This window comes from Caloenas nicobarica, chromosome 5, assembly GCF_036013445.1.
Source record: "Caloenas nicobarica isolate bCalNic1 chromosome 5, bCalNic1.hap1, whole genome shotgun sequence".
NCBI lineage: Eukaryota > Metazoa > Chordata > Aves > Columbiformes > Columbidae > Caloenas > Caloenas nicobarica.
The window spans coordinates 22,809,779-22,827,088 of NC_088249.1; the positions used below are offsets into that span (position 1 = coordinate 22,809,779).

Sequence of the window (17,310 nt, forward strand, 5' to 3'; positions counted from 1 at the left end):
CTCTTGTTCATATACTATACCGTAACCCAGAGGTAAGAATATCTACTAGCTCACATCAATTCCTACGTGACCAGGCCTACCCCCACTCACCCCAACTCATTCTTCCAACTCAAGTGAAACAAACTGCAACTATGCAAAATTGTATTATTCAGCTTTCTAGCTAGTAAACATACAAACACTCCTGCTTTTGTTTTACTTTTGTTCCGCCTTCACTTTGACTTTTCCTTGCCACAAAATAATACAATGTATCTTTCTATGCATTGCTGCAGTGTCTCTTTTATTCTCTCACCTTACCACTTCATTTCTCTTTCTGTCCACCATGTTCTCTCTTTTTCCACCTCCAAATCTATCCCTAGCCACTTTACTAAATCTCTCTTCATGCCAGCTTTTCCTGCTTGCTTATGCCATTTAACCATCATTTTCTGCAACCTCATGCCTCACTCAAAGCCTGAGAAGTTTACCAATACCTCATGACTAGGAAACTAATTTCAATTCAGTACTGTGAGGAAATGTAAGACCTGATAAAAGAGGAAAGGAAGAGTGCTTAGATTTCTACAAGACACTTTACCAAGAATCTGTCCAAGAACCTCTCAAACATACCTCTCTGGAGGTTTCCATGCCCCTTTTCCTGGCCCAAGAACACAATACTTAAAACTGAAGTTAAAAATACCGAAGCCTCTGAACTTCAGCCTGACTGAATTACAAGTGGCTGGAAGACAGAGATGCTCAGGAAAGTCATTCCAGCTCTATAGGTTCCTGCTGCAATTCTTCTGTAGCTGTCACCACTTTAAAAGTTTTCAGTGCTTAATTCAATTTTATTCAGAAATAACAAAACAACTGAAAAACCAGAACCAAACTTCAAATACAAGCATGTTTCCAAAATCTATTGAGTTTTGTTAAACTACAAACATTAAGCAACAAACATCATCTTGGCTCTGTAGGCTGCCAATCTTGATTTTATCAAGGACAGCTAGCTTGCTTGCTTTAGTTTTTTGCACAGACCATTGAATACAGGCAGGTAGTTCGTTCCTTTCTCTTATCACTCCTATTCAGACAGTTCTGCAGGAGGTGGGGACTATCTAATTTTCAGATTCCCTGCACATTCTTTATCCCATTCTCTAGCACTGAAATTCTTTCAAAACTAGATAGCCAAATGAATAGTATTTATCTTGAGTGATCTTCCATGAGGAAGCACAATGCAGGTCTTCTCCATTAACTATTCTTGCTGTCTTATTCTGTGCATTAAAAGGTAACCAAATCATTTTGTCTCTCTCTGAAAGAGGAATTTCACTGCTGAATTTCAATTTGGGCGATACACTGTCTGCTCACACAGGTCTTTCAGAGCGGCAACATTTCTAAAAAACATAGGAAGTAACTCCTTGTCCGCTTTCCCTTCACATTCATTACCCATGACCACTGGACTTCGAGTCTTCATCTACTACAAATCCCACTGAGGAAACAATCAAGTCTTTTTACTAAGGAGAATTTTGTTGCTGCTTATCCAAGATTGTGACCCATGTCAGTTCTAGAAAGACCACAGAATAGGCTGGAGAGAAAGCATTATCCAAGAGATGTATAGGAGCAGGTAGGGATGAACAGAAACCAAGTATATCTATAGCAACTGAACTACGCTCTGAGAGTTTGTTCCAGAGATCTAGTTACTCAATGGCAATTTACGGACAACACTTTGTTTTAACATGCTAAACACTTAGCCATAATGATATCTAATGGCAGAAAGTCACACAGGTTGTATAGTTACTGTGCTTGTAAACAAAGATAATAGTTTGGAACAAAAAATAAAAATCAACAAGAACTCAGAGTTATATTGATAGACACCATATTCATTTCATTCATGATGCAAGTTGTATCTAGGCTCGTCTTTTTGGAGCTCAAATGGCACCAGGCTGCTGTCACAACAATCCTTCTAGTACAAGAAAACCAAAAGCTAAGATTAGGCAAGAGGATTGTGTAGGTGCAAGGGCACAGTGTACAACAGATCTGGTCAGTGGTGAGTCAGGAAAGTCAGCAGTACCAAGCCCCTCCAACCTGAACAGGAAGACTCATTGCTGATCTACAAAGGATGTATTTACAGGTAAGCTTCCTGTAAGCATCATGTACAGACATGGGTCACCCAAGTGAGAGAGGGGGAGAGAGGCATTTCTGCAAGGACAGCAGCAGAGCAGGACACCAGCAAGCTCAAGAATTGATTCTTGGAAATAAACTCTTCACCCCACACAAAAGGGCCACTACTGCAGCAGCAATATAGCACTAGCCAGAGGAACTAGAAGCAGGGAAAAATAATGTTCACAGTGAAGCCCCTTTGTTGGAGCAGCTGCTTCCAGTTAACTGGAAGAGTTACCTGTTCAGTATCACTTCACCTTCAACATGGCAACTAGACCAGTCTTCCCCTCCATATCCATGACCTAGCTTCCCACTAACCAGCAGCCAGAAGGAAACAATGGGAGACCCAGGAACAATCTTGGGATCAGACCTTCCTGTTCCTCAAGCAATGCCTCTCAGTCATAAAGGTGCATAAAAGAGCAGCAAAAAATGGGCAAAGAGTGTCTGCTGCCTCCCATTAAATGAGCAATGGCCAGTGATGTATTTGATGTGCATACTGTCTCCATAACAGTAAATAAGATCTTCTCAGTAGTTTCCCTGTGAGACTGCATATGTACAGATAGATGTTCAAGTACTGCTAACATCACAACGGCCAAACACACTGATGGCAGGGAGGAAACAATTGAAGATGCTGTGGGCGAGCCAAATTCAGCTCGCTTCTCCTCCCACCCTAACTCCATCCAGCTGAGACAGACCTTTTCTACTCCAGGTAGCCTCAAATAATAAGATACAAGTAGATACTCAAGTAGATACAAAATTCAGTCCTAGGACTACCAGTACCATAAAATAAGTTGGTTTATTATAGTCAGATTCTTTGAAAACAGGTCTCCGTAGCAATACACCAGCAATATTACCAGTTCCTTACTGTATTCTTTTCTTACATATATCACAGTAACTCTTAAGGCTGTCCACAATAATCTCCATCTCACTGGGCAGAGCTGCAGTATAAACAAAGAAGTGACATCTACCATCCCTCCAGTTTCCTATCTAAAGAGAAAGAATTCACAAAAGTTAGAGATAAGCAACTTCTAGTCATATAGCAAACTGGTGGCAAAATAAGAGCTATACTTTGGTTCCCTAGTTCTTGCCTTGTTTCATTACTTAGTAGATAACTAGAGCAGCAATGAAAGAGTTCCGAAGTCAAGATAGATATCTTACTCTAGGTACACAAGATAGAAAACATGAGTATAATTGACCTTACCTAACACCACATCCCGGCCTCAAGCTTAAATTCAGGTTGGAATCTAAATCATAAAAAAAAAGTTTTGCAGGTACCCTGCCTGCAGATTTCTATGCTCCTAATATTTTCCTCAAAATTTGTCCCATAGTCGCAAACCTAGAAACGCTCAGAGAATCAGTGCAGGTAGCTGCTTCTACTCTAGAAAACCCTTCAAAACAAAATCTCAAAACATCCTGTACGGCCCTTTAGGAATGAAGCAGATAGGTCCTCCAGAGCACTTTCCTCGCTCTAGCCTGGGCATTACAAGAGCCTGCAATGCTTCTAGTTGCTCCAAAAACCTCGCAGATTACCACCTTCACTTATCCAAGGGCAGCCTTAGAAGTCTCAACCCTAAACGCTGCCTTCCATGAATCCCAACTTCAGCCTTATCCTATAAAATCCTAAAATGACAATTTTAACAGTAAACTAAGGGATTCCTTTAGATCCCAACTCAGAGACAGGGAACACTGCAGGACAGCCATTCCCTAAGGGATGGGAACTGAGGGGAATAACATGACCAGCAAGACCAGAGCCTTACTGGCCAGGGCCTGTCCTGCTATATGGAAGTAAAACAAACCTGGAGATTGCAGCCACATCCAACCAAGAATCCAGTTCGTAAGGCAGTGTCACAGTGATGAGGCAGTTCCACAGAAAAATTGGGAAGTCAGTCCATGAGTTACAGCCAGGATGAACTCCAGCAATTGCAAGGCACAACCATAATGATGAGGATAGGCCAAAAAATTGAACCCGGGTAATCAAAGCCAGGAAGCTAGACTGCAAGTTGAGGTCCAGACCCCAGGGCTCCACACTAACATGGCTGTAGCTAAGCTAAAGAGCAGCAATCCTTCTCCAACACAGCTCAGAAAAAGACTAAAAGTCCAGGGCTGAACTTAAATAGAGCTCCTGGAGCCACAGATGTGAGCTCCAGGTGAGGCTCATCAGGGCTATTGAGGATAATTACTGCAATCAGAGCCCTGACACACCAATACACCTGTGGTTCCCACCCTTAAGAAGCCTAAAAGGCAAAATGAAACTCCAGCAGCAGCGTTCAATCACAACAGGCCCCTACAAGTTCCAACTCTCATCTTAGTCTGGGGGAACCCCTTGAATCCCCATGTGATCTTAGCTAAGAGACTTATAAACCCCAAACCTAACCTTAGTATGGAATGCCCTACAAGTCCCACCTATGGTTGCCTTTCCATACGACAAACCAGTCAAAATGAAGACAATCCCTTCTCACAGCTACAGCAGCCCCTCTCAGTTGGTTTTCTGAAGCCCTGCCTTGCAGTGAGTCAGGCTAGGCAGCACATGACTGAGCTATTACACCATTTTTTTCAGGATACTGGGACAAACCAATACAAGTCAGGTCACCTGGCATTCTTAACCACACATGCTGCTACTCTTGACTCTCAGTCTTCACCTAAGATATTTTCTACAGCTTTCACTGAAGGCACAGAAACCTGTGTAATGAACAGTCCTTTGCCATCTCATGAGAACCTCCCCAGATTCTTGTGCTGAGTGTGCCAGAGTGCAGCAGCTCTAAGTACTTCAGCACAGACTGGCAGTTCCAACCTTTTTAGAAATCACTTGCAACAAATACGGCGAGTACATAGGGAAAACTACAGGATAATCTTACAGGCTGACATTTCATTTTCTCCAATAATAAACAAAGCATATGTAATATCAATAGAATTTGGACGTCAGCCTTCATTCTTAGCAGTCGGGGTGGAACTTGTGCTTCTCACAGGAGGGAAAGGATGTGATTGGCAGGGGACAGAGACTACACTTCTGATCAGGTCTAGACAGAGAGGTTCCAATCCCTCTTCAGTTCAATTCATCATAGACTGGCTACCAGTGACTAATTCACATAAAAAGAATAATAATAACATAAAAAAGATGGAATTCCAAGGTCAAACTATTGATGGATAAGCTAAAATGGTGAGAGTAAACGTAAACCTTGACAGAGATATAACTGAGTGCTGTATCAACAGGCTCAACTGCTCAGGCAGGGGGAAATCTTCCTGTCCTTGAAAGTAGTGCTTTTTTATTCACCTAGCTGGGACCACACCCCAAAAAGTTAACATTAGATCTTAAAAATGGAACATCTCACCTTCCAGAAATCCTTGCACTTTTCCAGTCCCCCTGGAAGCTACGAGTTAAGTGTTCCTCAGTCATTCACTTCAGAAATAAAGACCCCATCCAGGGAACTGAAATATGTGGGTTATGCACTGAGAAAATACATTAACATCTTTATTGGCTGCTCCATCCAACCGAGTCTTTTCCCATAAAGAAAACAGTCCTCGTGACACTAATTTCCCCCTTTGAGCTGAGTGTTTTGTAAAAGTCTGTGGCTATCAAATCAGCACTGAAATGGAACGACAGATGTGTGGAGCCAAGTTTGCTGCTGGCCACACAGCCAGGGCAGGCTGGCCTCCGTGCCCATGCTGGGAGACCTCACCTGGCCCCACTGCTACACTGGCACCTCTGTCAGGACCCCCCTGCAACAGCCTCGCTCCCTCAAAGCCACTTTCTTCCTCTCACTCAAAATAAGGCCATTCATGCACCTCTTCTTGGAACAAATTTCAAACACGTTCATCTATAGCGAGGTCTCACACCACAGTAAATACTAGGATAGGGGTTTATCAAATGTCCAGAATTGAAACCTAATCTGAGCCAGAGACAGACAGACCTCCCCTGACTTGGGATCTGGGGGATAGGTTATGAGGTGCATTAACTTTTTTCTGATTGGGAGCTTATTTTTACAGACATTCTCTTCCAGTTCTTAGTTTAATAACAAAGGAAGATAAAGGAAAATGAAGGAGGCTGACATGGAGATGAGGATTGTGTCTCAGAAGCCGAAGCCAACGCCAAATGAAAGTATATTGTACACCTACAAACAGGAGCATCAGCGTGTGCCCACATCCTTCCAATGGGTGTTGTCCACATTTACAGGTTGTCCTGGGCAAGAGAATACTACTAAGTAGTGCTGGTGGGAGGAAAGCTGCATTTATAGTGCCGGTCACTTCCACAGTCAGGTTTTGTCTTGCAGCAATGAAAGTGGTGGCCCATGGGCAATCATTTCTCCAGATTTCTCACATTTCTTACATAGATTTTGAATAAAACCATCTCCCACAGCAAAAGCTGTTGTTTCCATCCCTCTTGCCTGGAATACAGAAATACAAAAATGGTATGTTTGTACTGCAGGTTTTTTGGTCTGAGCATCTCCCTCCATAACAGTCACTGTCAGTTTCTCCTCACAGTGACATCTGTCCAGAGCATAGATCTGGAAATGCCTTTGCCTCTATGAAGCCACCAGCTCAAAGTGCCTCATGTGGTTTTGCATCTAGCTCAAAATAGCAGCTTAAAATTGCTTTAGACCATCTGGGTTCTGAGCTTTCAGAGTTTCAAATCCTGAGTAAAAGCCAAAAATATATTGTACCATATCAGATTTTACCAAAGGAAACCACTGAGGAAAAGAAAATCTGGCTCTTTCACATTTTCCACTTTACCACCTACATAATATCACATGTATGTTACGCAGTACTGTACTGCCAAACTTGTGAAGTAGCTGTCTTTTAGGATTTGATGACAGAGTCAGATTTGGAGCTTTCGACCACAATACTTTCAATTAACAGGAGAATCATGACAGTCATTAAAGTACTGCAGGGAATAATCAAGCGTCAGCTTTATCAGTTTCCCTATTCTGAAACAAGACTGACATTTTTGAAGCAACAAAAGAAAAGACAAGAAGAGATCATTTTTTCCACTTATGCAGCTGAAATCCTCAATATTTGGCAAAAACCAGGCTGGGAATTTCCTAAGAACAGTCACGATGAAAACAGAGAGAAAATTCCCTGAACTTGCTATATCAAGTCAATTAAAAATACCAAATGAAAACCCTTTTTGGCTGGGATGCACATACACAGACACTCAGGATAACAGAAGAAAAGCATTCACGCTTTCCCCACCTCAGGACAAGTCTGAACTGAGTTACAAGCTGAAGTTCTGATTTGGTTGTTCCTTTGTTTTTCAGAACAACGGAATTTCTCATCCTTCCTGCAATAAGAAGCAAAAGACACAGAATACAAAATTCCAGAGCAGAAGGAGCTATCAAGTTTTGTGCAGCTCCACATACAATGCTAAGGAATTCGCATTAGATGAATGAATTCATTCTTTTGCTAACAAGCTGGATGTAACTATTAACTTAAAATTTACAAATATGCACAGATTTAGCTAAGGCAGTAAATTAAGAGGTATAGTAGCAACAAAGCAAGTTTCATACACACTCCATCCACCCAAAAGTCTTTAAAATAGCAGGAGCAAAAGTGATTTACTTTCAGAAAAACATGAACAGTTCAGTGTTTTCTCAGGCTGATCTTGGCCCTTCTGCTGGGCTTGCCAAGGAGTCTGAAAAACAGTCATGAATTTGCAGCCCAAAAATAAGAACTGAAACCCTACAAACTGATCGCTAAGCTGAAGGATGTCATCAAGCATCCATTAACAAGAACAATCCTCTATTTCCTATGAGCTAGTCTGGACTGAAACATATGCCTAGAGATTAATGACATGATAACATGTTAGCAATGCCCTGCAGCACCTGGTCTGTTAGGTGTGCCAAAACCATGCACCTGCAGAATAAGACTGTTTGTCCAGAAAGGTAAGTTTATCAAATTGAGTTTCAATCTCTTTGGAGCTTAGGCAGGTTTTTTGCCTCTCTGGAAACTTCTTCACAGTGAGGGTGACAGAACACTAGAACGGGCTGCTCAGGGAGGTTGTGGAGTCTCCTTCTCTGGAGACATTCAAAACCCGCCTGGACACCTTCCTGTGTAACCTCATCTGGGTGTTCCTGCTCCGGCAGGGGGATTGGACTAGATGATCTTTCGAGGTCCCTTCCAATCCCTAACATTCTGTGATTCTGTGAGACAAAATCTTCCTCATTCTTCAGGTCCTTCAAACTCCCCCTCATCAACTCCATGACCCTGTTGCATTAGTGAAAAGAAAACCACTAAAAATCCAACTGACAATAAGCATTTACACTAACCAATAAGGAAACTGTAATTTCCTTTTCTTCCTTATCAGGTAGCCCTATTAGATTTAAACCCACATCTTTGAGATTTACATCCCTCTTTCACTGCAACTACTTCAGTTACTATTGAAATGTGTAAAACACTGGAGACATCAACAGTTTGGTGCCAGATCCCTACAGTTTTTTCTTACTTTTAGCAAGTCAGCCCTGGGCAGCAAACAGATTCTCAGCTCTCAGTGCACCCTTCTGTCTCACAGCCAGAGACATGAGATGTCCCAGTACACAGGCCACCCTCTAGGCTTTCCTTCCCTGAGAAGCAAACTGGCAAAGTTTTTATCAGAGAACAAGATTCTCTTCCATATTCTGTTTCACCTGATATTAGGCAGCCTTGCACTTAGTTTTTCCCTATGGAATCCATAATCTGTAAATACAATGATGTTTTCCAGGGACTCAGAAACAGTTTTTAAAATCAGATGAGAAAAGCAGTATAGACCAGACTGGACAATACTCCAAATCCCCAGCAACATGTTAATTTATGGAGCATTATCTCACTCATTTTTCCTCTTGACATCTTCTCTGACACAGAGAAAAACATGAAAGACCCATCAAAAATGCATGGATTGTAGCAGACATATGAACAAAACTTGGCAGCTCTGAAAATATGAGCATCAATCATTTTTTGGTGTATGTTTCTATCATGCTGTGAAAATGAGCCTCTCAAAGCAGATGTGGGGGAGAATATGTATCCATTACACTCCAAGATCTCCAAAAGCAACAACTTCACAGCCTACTCTGTTTTCTGATACTATAATAATCAGTTAAATACATAAACCTGTAGAGAAAGAAAGGTCATAACCAAATGATATCCCTATTCTCTTATCTTTTAGATACCTCCATATCTACTCATTCCTGACACTTAAGGTTTGAATTTTCATGCTGAAGTTTCAGAAGCGCACAAACACTAATAGTCATCTACAACCACCTTTATCAGAAATCTTTTTAAGATGGAAGAAAGTTGCATTTCTAACTCCTTCTGAACTAGGGAGTCCAAAAAGCCAAAGGGCTCACAGTATACACATCCTCTCCCTGCTGGAAATTCAGGTATGATCTTATTCATGGAAGGAAACTGCCTGCATTAACAGACAGCAAACTTACATAAGGGAAAATGGATAAAGGAGTCTCTTCAGGTTATTCCAACATTTCTCTCACATTTACCCACTTAAATTTAAAAAAAAAAGTCCTGTTGCACAAGTAGCCTTCAAGGTTTGGGTTTTTTTTAGTCTATGTAGATCAATTGCATCCATATTCTCAGAAGTACTATGAACCACAAAAGAGAAGGAAGGAAAAGCACTTTCATGACATCTGCTAGTGGCCTTCACCAGGACTATTTGCTCACGAGGTTTCTCCAGTACTTTCCAAGAAATCACTATGCCTCAGCAATGACAGAAATAATGACTCTGTGTCAGGAGTGAGAGAAGTGTGCAAACTCAAGTATCCCATTCCTATATAAATATTTCTGAGAGGGCTTAACTTTTCTGCATTGACTTCCACTATTTATTTTCCTTCTCTTTTTTTTTTTTTTTTTTCCAATCCTCATTATACAATTTCACAAGCATATCAATGCTTGCCCTAACTGGAAAATTCTAATGCAAGCTGCAGGTCCCCTTGGCAAGGCTGATCAGACCTCTGGGTGAACTGGGACATCTACTCACCCAGCTCTAGTCTCTTTCCTGGATTAAGCAGTCAGCAAAAGAGACTATGAAATGTCAGCTAGCACACTCCCATCACTCATAAAAGGCAAACTCAGGTGTTCAAATCAATATTTGTTAGCAGGCAGAATGTGCTAGTTTTGAGAGTGTTTTAATTAGACAATAGAGATTATTACAAAACACCTGCAATGTTTGTAATCGTTTAAAATAATGAGAATCAATATTAGCTTTCAAAGGCACCATATGGTAAATGCTCATTCCAGGCAGGTGGTCCCTGATAGGCTCTCAGTGTTTCAAAAGTGATCATTAACTTTTTTTTAATCTGAATGAACTTGTTCTTGTTTAATGCATCAGCTGCTGGTTTGTCCTCTGCATGTTGACCATCCATAAAGCTGGCTTAATTGCAACGCATCTTCATCTCGTGCTGCAGGACCTGAGCTGGCTTCCTCAGGAAGGGATCCCACCAGACCAGAGAACAACTTTCCTCCTCTCTGTAGCACCTATGGTCAAGAGTCTCAGAGGCATTACAAACCATTTTCAGGAAAAAAAGCGCTACTCAGTGTTTTCCAACCTAATGTAGCAAATCCACAGCCACAAAGGCAATGCTGTACATGCAAATGTCCCGCAGCAGCGGCCACTCTGGGGTGAGGGCTGGGGAGTGCGGGGCTGCAGAGACTGGCCGTACGGTCGCTACGTTACTGCACCAATTCTGCAGTGCTGGGCGCCGTGTCTGCCTCTTCCCCTGACAAATCCACGCAGATTTCTTTATAAGTGGTAAAAATGGAGTTTTATACATGCACATACACAGCTTAATCTCAATGAAAACAAATACAATATCTTTCCTGTAGGTTATATCTGCAGATTTGTCTGTGTGTCAGTTCAATGACAACTATTCAAGTCATTGATTTTGTTTTCCAATCGCAAGAACAGCAGATTGCACATCTGCAGTGTTGTGGAAACAACAAATAATATCAAATATAAATATCCCCATAAGGTAGCTACTGCCATATCTCTTTTACAGAAGGGTAAATTCAGACAGAGTCTGTCCACATCAAGATAGAGATTATTATTCAACAGGTATTAACCCAGAGAAAAACCTTCCTATGTTGATATGAAAACAGGCCTCGGTTTCTCCCACAGGCACACTTTGTGCAGTGACTCCTGGGAGTTGATTGTGAAAGAAAAAAAGGAAGATGAATGAGTTACTTCCTTAGCCTCTCCCTTTAGACAGCAAGAAAAAGAAACTCAATTTGAAATAAATGTAAATATACTATTCTACAAAATTAAATAACATATCATTAAAGGTTCTCAGCCACACTCTTTACAAGTATAACGCCTTAGGGTGCCAAAGAGAGAATCAGAGATGCAGGACACCTAAGGAAACAGGCAGACACACAAAAAAACCCAAACCTGAGATTATCTAAGTTTAAACATAGATAAACTTAATAAGGTTTTTGCTACTAAACAATAATTACACAGCACTGTGTTTACCTACCAACTTTCATGCCAGGGATCTCGAAGCATCTTATTTGCAAACTATTAAATCACTGTTCCCATCACTGACACGCAGCTACTTCTGTTACAGCGTAGAGGTTGCTTAAACACACACCGCAGAATATTTAAGACAGGTGTAGAGACTGAATCATAATCAATTGAAACAGTAGGAGAAATGCAGAATGGCAATTGAATCACCCAAGTTAGAAATTAATTAAGACTTTGGAGCGAAAACTTGGAGACTTCTAGAAAAAAGATCACTGGATCTTTAATTATTACAAGTAAAAAGGGCCTCATCTGAAATACTTAACCACCAGTCATAGTACTTATAGCACTGATGCTGGGTATTAGTTCTGAGTAACCCTGGGGAAGAAAAAAGACTAACGAAGATCAGATGATCTTTCAAGGTCTCTTCCAACCTGGGCTATTCTGTCATTCTATGAAATCACCAGGATAGATTTTGCGGTCTGTTTTAGAGCCGAACGTGTCATAAATGCAGTGATTTTTCTGGCTTTATTTTATTGTTTGAAATTTTGAAAAATGTCGAAACTTCAGAGAAATGTTTTGATCACTGAGATATATCAGGTGGTTTTGCAGGCAGCTACTAGGAAAAAAAAAGGCATTTAAATTTAGACTGCTAATATAATTTTTTTTCAGGTTCACTCTCCTCCCCTTGGGATAAACTGATTTTCATTAAAGAAATTTCTCAAAAATATGTTTTGCAGAATATTTTGATCATCTCTACTTTAGCCCTGCTATGGACTCCCTACGAGAAAGAGAGAAAAAGGGGGAGAGCCAGAACCCTGGGGGATATAAATAACACACGTGTCACTCTGCTGCCCTTTCACAAGCTGTAGCAAGTGACACACCAAAGGCAGTGCAGATGAAAAGAGAGGACATGGCTCCTGGGTTGAACCACAATCAACAGACCACCCAAAGCGAAAAGGTGTGAGCTGACAGATCTAAGTTATACAAGGACAGTCTTGCACTCCTCCTTGCCCAAGATGTTCCAAAACCTGGAGGCACAAAGGTGGTGCGAAGCCATCATTACTGTTTTACTTACTGGTTGGTGCCTTCCCTGTTGCTCCTTCTGAAGATGTAACATTGATTTGGACCAATATTTTGTCACTAAGCTTTTCCCCCAGAATTTTACTCCTGTGCATTCAGCTTAGCTGGAATTAAACGACCGTATCACAGCACAAGATGGGATAGATAGCATGAGGAACATTCGTTTCATGAGACAGCAAAGCCAAAGAAAACCTGAGGCAGGATTTATCATAAGGCTTGTCCTTGTCCAAGGTTTTATGCTTCATCTTCCTCATTCCTTTTATTCTAAGTATGTATGGATTGTTGCTCTGAATGGTTCTGGTAAAGCACTACTTGCTAGAGAGGCTGCGATCACAAATTCTCTGGGCACTGGCATCTGTCACCATGATTGCAAGTCACAGCAATACATAAACTTTTTCAAAATGCTGTGAACATAACTTCACGGGGCTAATAAAGCTGCTTTCCAGTCCTCTACCTCCATTCATTGATAACTTATTCAAATTGCAATTGCTTGTAAAGTGCACCCTGTACCACATTACTACATGTACTCTCTGGAGACATCCGTCACCTTTGTTCTTGCCCACTGATGGCAGCCAGGGAACCATTAACACACGGGCTTTCATGCCAAACCTTAACTGACACTCTCCAACCCCAGCTGACTCTACCCTGCATTTATCATTTGCAATTTCTCTTATCCTCAAACCCAACTTAGTCCATTGCATACAAATCAGCTCTTCAGCAGGCACTTCCAACAGACCGACATATGGTTCACATGGAAAACAGCGTCGTTGCCACGTTTTTCTCCCCTGGAAAACTCAGAGGCCAAGTATCTTCTCATTTAAACAGCAGCTCGATCAGCTTTACTCTGTATATCACAGATGTAAATCATGGCAGACTGTTTCCCTGGCCTGGAGCACAAACAGCCACACAGTGTCGAAGGAGATAGTAGTGTTCTTTCTGATCAGTAGGAAAACATACTAAGAAAAACTACTCCTTCACACTGGTTATAAGGTACCGAAAATGGAAAGGATAATATCACAGAAGCAAACAAAGCTACGTAAACTTCCCTGACCCACACTCCTATGTGGTACAATTCAACACTTTTTTGTAGCATGTATTTTTATCTTCATCATTAATTTTATAGTATTGAAAGTTATGGTAGGTTGGTTCCCGAAATATATATCTGATGGTACGTACTCTGAAGACTCCCCAAAACCACTACAAACGAGATAGACTACACTAAGAAGAACTTGTGTCCTGGAGTAAGGAAAATCCAAGCCTGACTCAGACACGTGGCAGAAGTCTGTGTGCAGTGTAAAGACACAGTAAATAAAATGGTGGGTCTTTTTGGACGTGGCCTCTTCCAGCTCTGCTTTTGAGTCCCACACTTATATCTGCAGAGGCTCTATGATCTGATCTGAAGCTTCCAGGCGTGCGTGTCACACCAGTATTTTGACGTATCTTAATTGCAACACTCCACCTCCAGAATTTCTAGTGCTGGCTTTTCTTTCAGAAAAGGATGACAAGGAATGATAACAAATACTGTAATTTAAAACTAACAAGGTGCTTCAAAACACCTTGTTATTTTGCAGTTCTGAAGCACTAAGGTGCTTCACCAAGAAAATAATTTACTAACTATTGTTTCTATGCACAGTTCTTTGTAGCTGTGCGTAATGGTTTTTTGAAAGCAAATTAATCTTCAAAGCATCCCAGAGTGCATGTATTAGTTCCACCTTATTGGCAAAAAAAGAAAAAAAACAAGGGATGGTTGTGAGACATGCCCAAAGCCATATAAAAAGTCAAAGTCACAGATCTGGTCCTATGATAACTCAGGAAAGTCTCAATCAAACATCTACACCAAAAAGGCAGCTGTTTCTCATACTCTGTGTGTGTGTGTGTATGTGGCCTCACACAGAGGTACAAAGCCACTAGAAACTGAGGATACATCTACCTGGTCATCGACAGGTAGCTGTAAGGTGACTGTCCATGCTCTGAGTTGGCTCAATATGAGCCAGTTCTGGCCAAGACACAATGCGGTCACCTTAACTCAGGTGTGGTTCTACACTAAAAAGTCGAATCCAACTCCTGAGAATCGTATGTCAAGTCTTATTTCATACCATCCTAAAACACTGAAGAAAATCCTCACATCTGGATGACCCAGATTAAGAAGTGAGTAGCCATATGATTGCCTCTTCCAGAACATACAGCTATGCTTGAGAAAAACTTATTCTGAAACGCATTTACCTTCAAATCTATTTGACTTCAGCAGATGTTTTTTCAGTGGTCCTGAGACACAAGCTCATCAAGTGGCTGGGACAGCCAAGTGGTACCTCCTTCCTTTTCTGTATCTCCTAATGATCTGCCTTTGTCCTTTTCCATCCCCTGTTTGCTCTATGGTTTTACAGTTTTTAGTTCAAGGATTGTTTCTTACTGAGCAGATGGATAGTACCTAGCTTAATATGTAAGCACTGCTGAAACATACATCATCACAATTTCCCTAGTTGAATATTGTACCACAACATCCTCTCTCCTCCAGTGATTTCTCAGTGAAGTGGCAAAATTGAGTACTACAGTGTTATATTTTTGTAAGAAATACTATACTGAGTTTTTCCACAGATATTCTCACTCCTCTGCACATGTACTGAACCAGTACAGGTCCAAGCTACAGGGAAAATGTGGTGGGTCTCAGCCTAAGCACTGTATTATTTTTAGCTCACAGCTGATTAATTCAATGCATGTGAAAGGAAGAGATAAGCATTTAATTGTTACTAGAAGTGGGGAAGCTGATCAGGGCTGAATTAGTAGAATCTGTGGCCTAATTTCATCATTGTTTTAGTGTTGTAAAAACTCAGGGCCTGTGCTCCTGCCAAAATGAGGCCAAATGCTCTTCAGACTGCTTCCTGCAATGGATTTTACCTTTTTCTCCCTCTCAAACTTGACATTGCTTCCAAATGAAGGTGCCCAGCCTATCGGCTTGTAATTACTTCTGAGATACTATAAGATACTCTGCCCTTTATTTTTTTCTGTTCAGGCCCTGCTTTTCATGCAAGACCAAATTTCAGGTTCTACATTAATCTGATCCTGACAGTGGTATGACTGACAGCAGCTCCTCCAAGTGCCCCAGAACATGCATATACACAAAGCACATGCTAGATACTGCACGTTATGTATTTATATATTTTCCTATAGATGTATGTGTTATCCTAGGGAAGTCTTCAGAATAATCCAGATATAAGGTCTTGGAACAACTGAAACAAAGTGTAGGGTGTGACACTTAGGTGTCCTAGAAGACACAAGACCTCCACTAGACCTCCACTCCTCAAACGAGATTTTGGTCTGCAGTCTAGCTCTAATAACTGGGGACACGCATGACTTTAGGGTATAATCAATGTCTTTTCCCCCAGAAAACAAATATATTGCCACCTCCTCCCCTTCTTCACTTCACTTTGGGAGATCCTGATCTGCATGAGGCCAAAGGGAGGAGATTTTCTTCATCTTGGGGAAAAACACAATAACAAACAAACACAAAACATTTTAGAGATAACAAAAGGGGAAAGGAAAGGGACTAGGGAGGACAATTTTGTCTTTATTTCCTTTCCCTACCACCCTCCTTCCACAAGAGAAAGCCTATGTAAAAAGCATTTGTTTGCAGGGGTTTCGTTCAGTAGGAGACCAAACACCCCAAACCCAAATTCTTTCTGACACCAATGGATTCCTGGGTGCTTCTCTCCTCTTAGGACAAGCACCTGTGTATGAGAGAGTCTGAGTTATTATCTACCAAGTAAAATAGCAACTGAAATTAGATCTCTGCCCACCTCTGACACCGTCATTTAAGACAAACCATTTATCTTCCTAGAGAGCATGGAGTGTACCAAATTCCACAGGCTGCTTCTCCAACAGGAGACTTGACATTCCCAAGCAGGACTTCTTCGAAACAAGATTGCTTCCCTTTGGCGATTTACATTACCAGAGAGTCTGTTATTAGCCTGATATTTTGTTCTGTCACTGAGAAATATCACTGCCATAAACCCTGCTACCCTTAATAAAAGTGGAACTACTTAGCAAAAGCTAATAAAATGAGGAACAATGACAGTAATTGTCAATGATTACTTAAGCACCAAATGAGCCAGCTGCCTACACATGTGCTCACGTGGATGCACAGACATACACACAAGCATTTCTTCTTCACGTGATAACTACCCCAGCAGAAAGGGTATTGTAAGGACACTCCTATTTTCGCTTTGTGCCATAGAAAGCGGTAGTGCACTGGCAGGAAGATGGATGAGATGCTTTCACAGATCCTTAACTCCTATGATTCACGTTTCTCTTTACAAACTTAGTTTCAGATCTAGCTTACTTATTAAATGGTTCTGTTTTTTCCTGGATTCTTACCAGAGACTAAGAAGAGGAGATGGTGTTTAAGAAGGTTTTATCAATGGAACAGAACTTCCTGTCCTTTCTTTCATACCACCTCTACTTTAAAGAAAAGTTTTGAGTAATAACATACAATAGCTAAAGTTAGAGAGCAATGAAAGGAAATAGGAAATTGAAATACTTAAGGCTGCTCCAAGCACAGGAGCTGGTCAGGGAAATGCTCTTGTGCCAGCGGTTCCAGAGCTGGAGGAAGAAAAGGAGGATAACTTCTAAGCTATAGCAGCAGAGGAAACAGAAAGACCCAGGTCTCACTAATTCAG

At 41.2% G+C, this 17,310-nt stretch overlaps 1 protein-coding gene across 4 annotated transcripts in view; it reads right to left on the bottom strand.

Moving 5' to 3' along the window:
- Nucleotides 1-17,310, bottom strand: part of NRXN3 (neurexin 3) — a 984,867-nt gene that overhangs the window by 899,052 nt on the left and 68,505 nt on the right. The gene's annotated exons all lie outside the window — the stretch shown is intronic.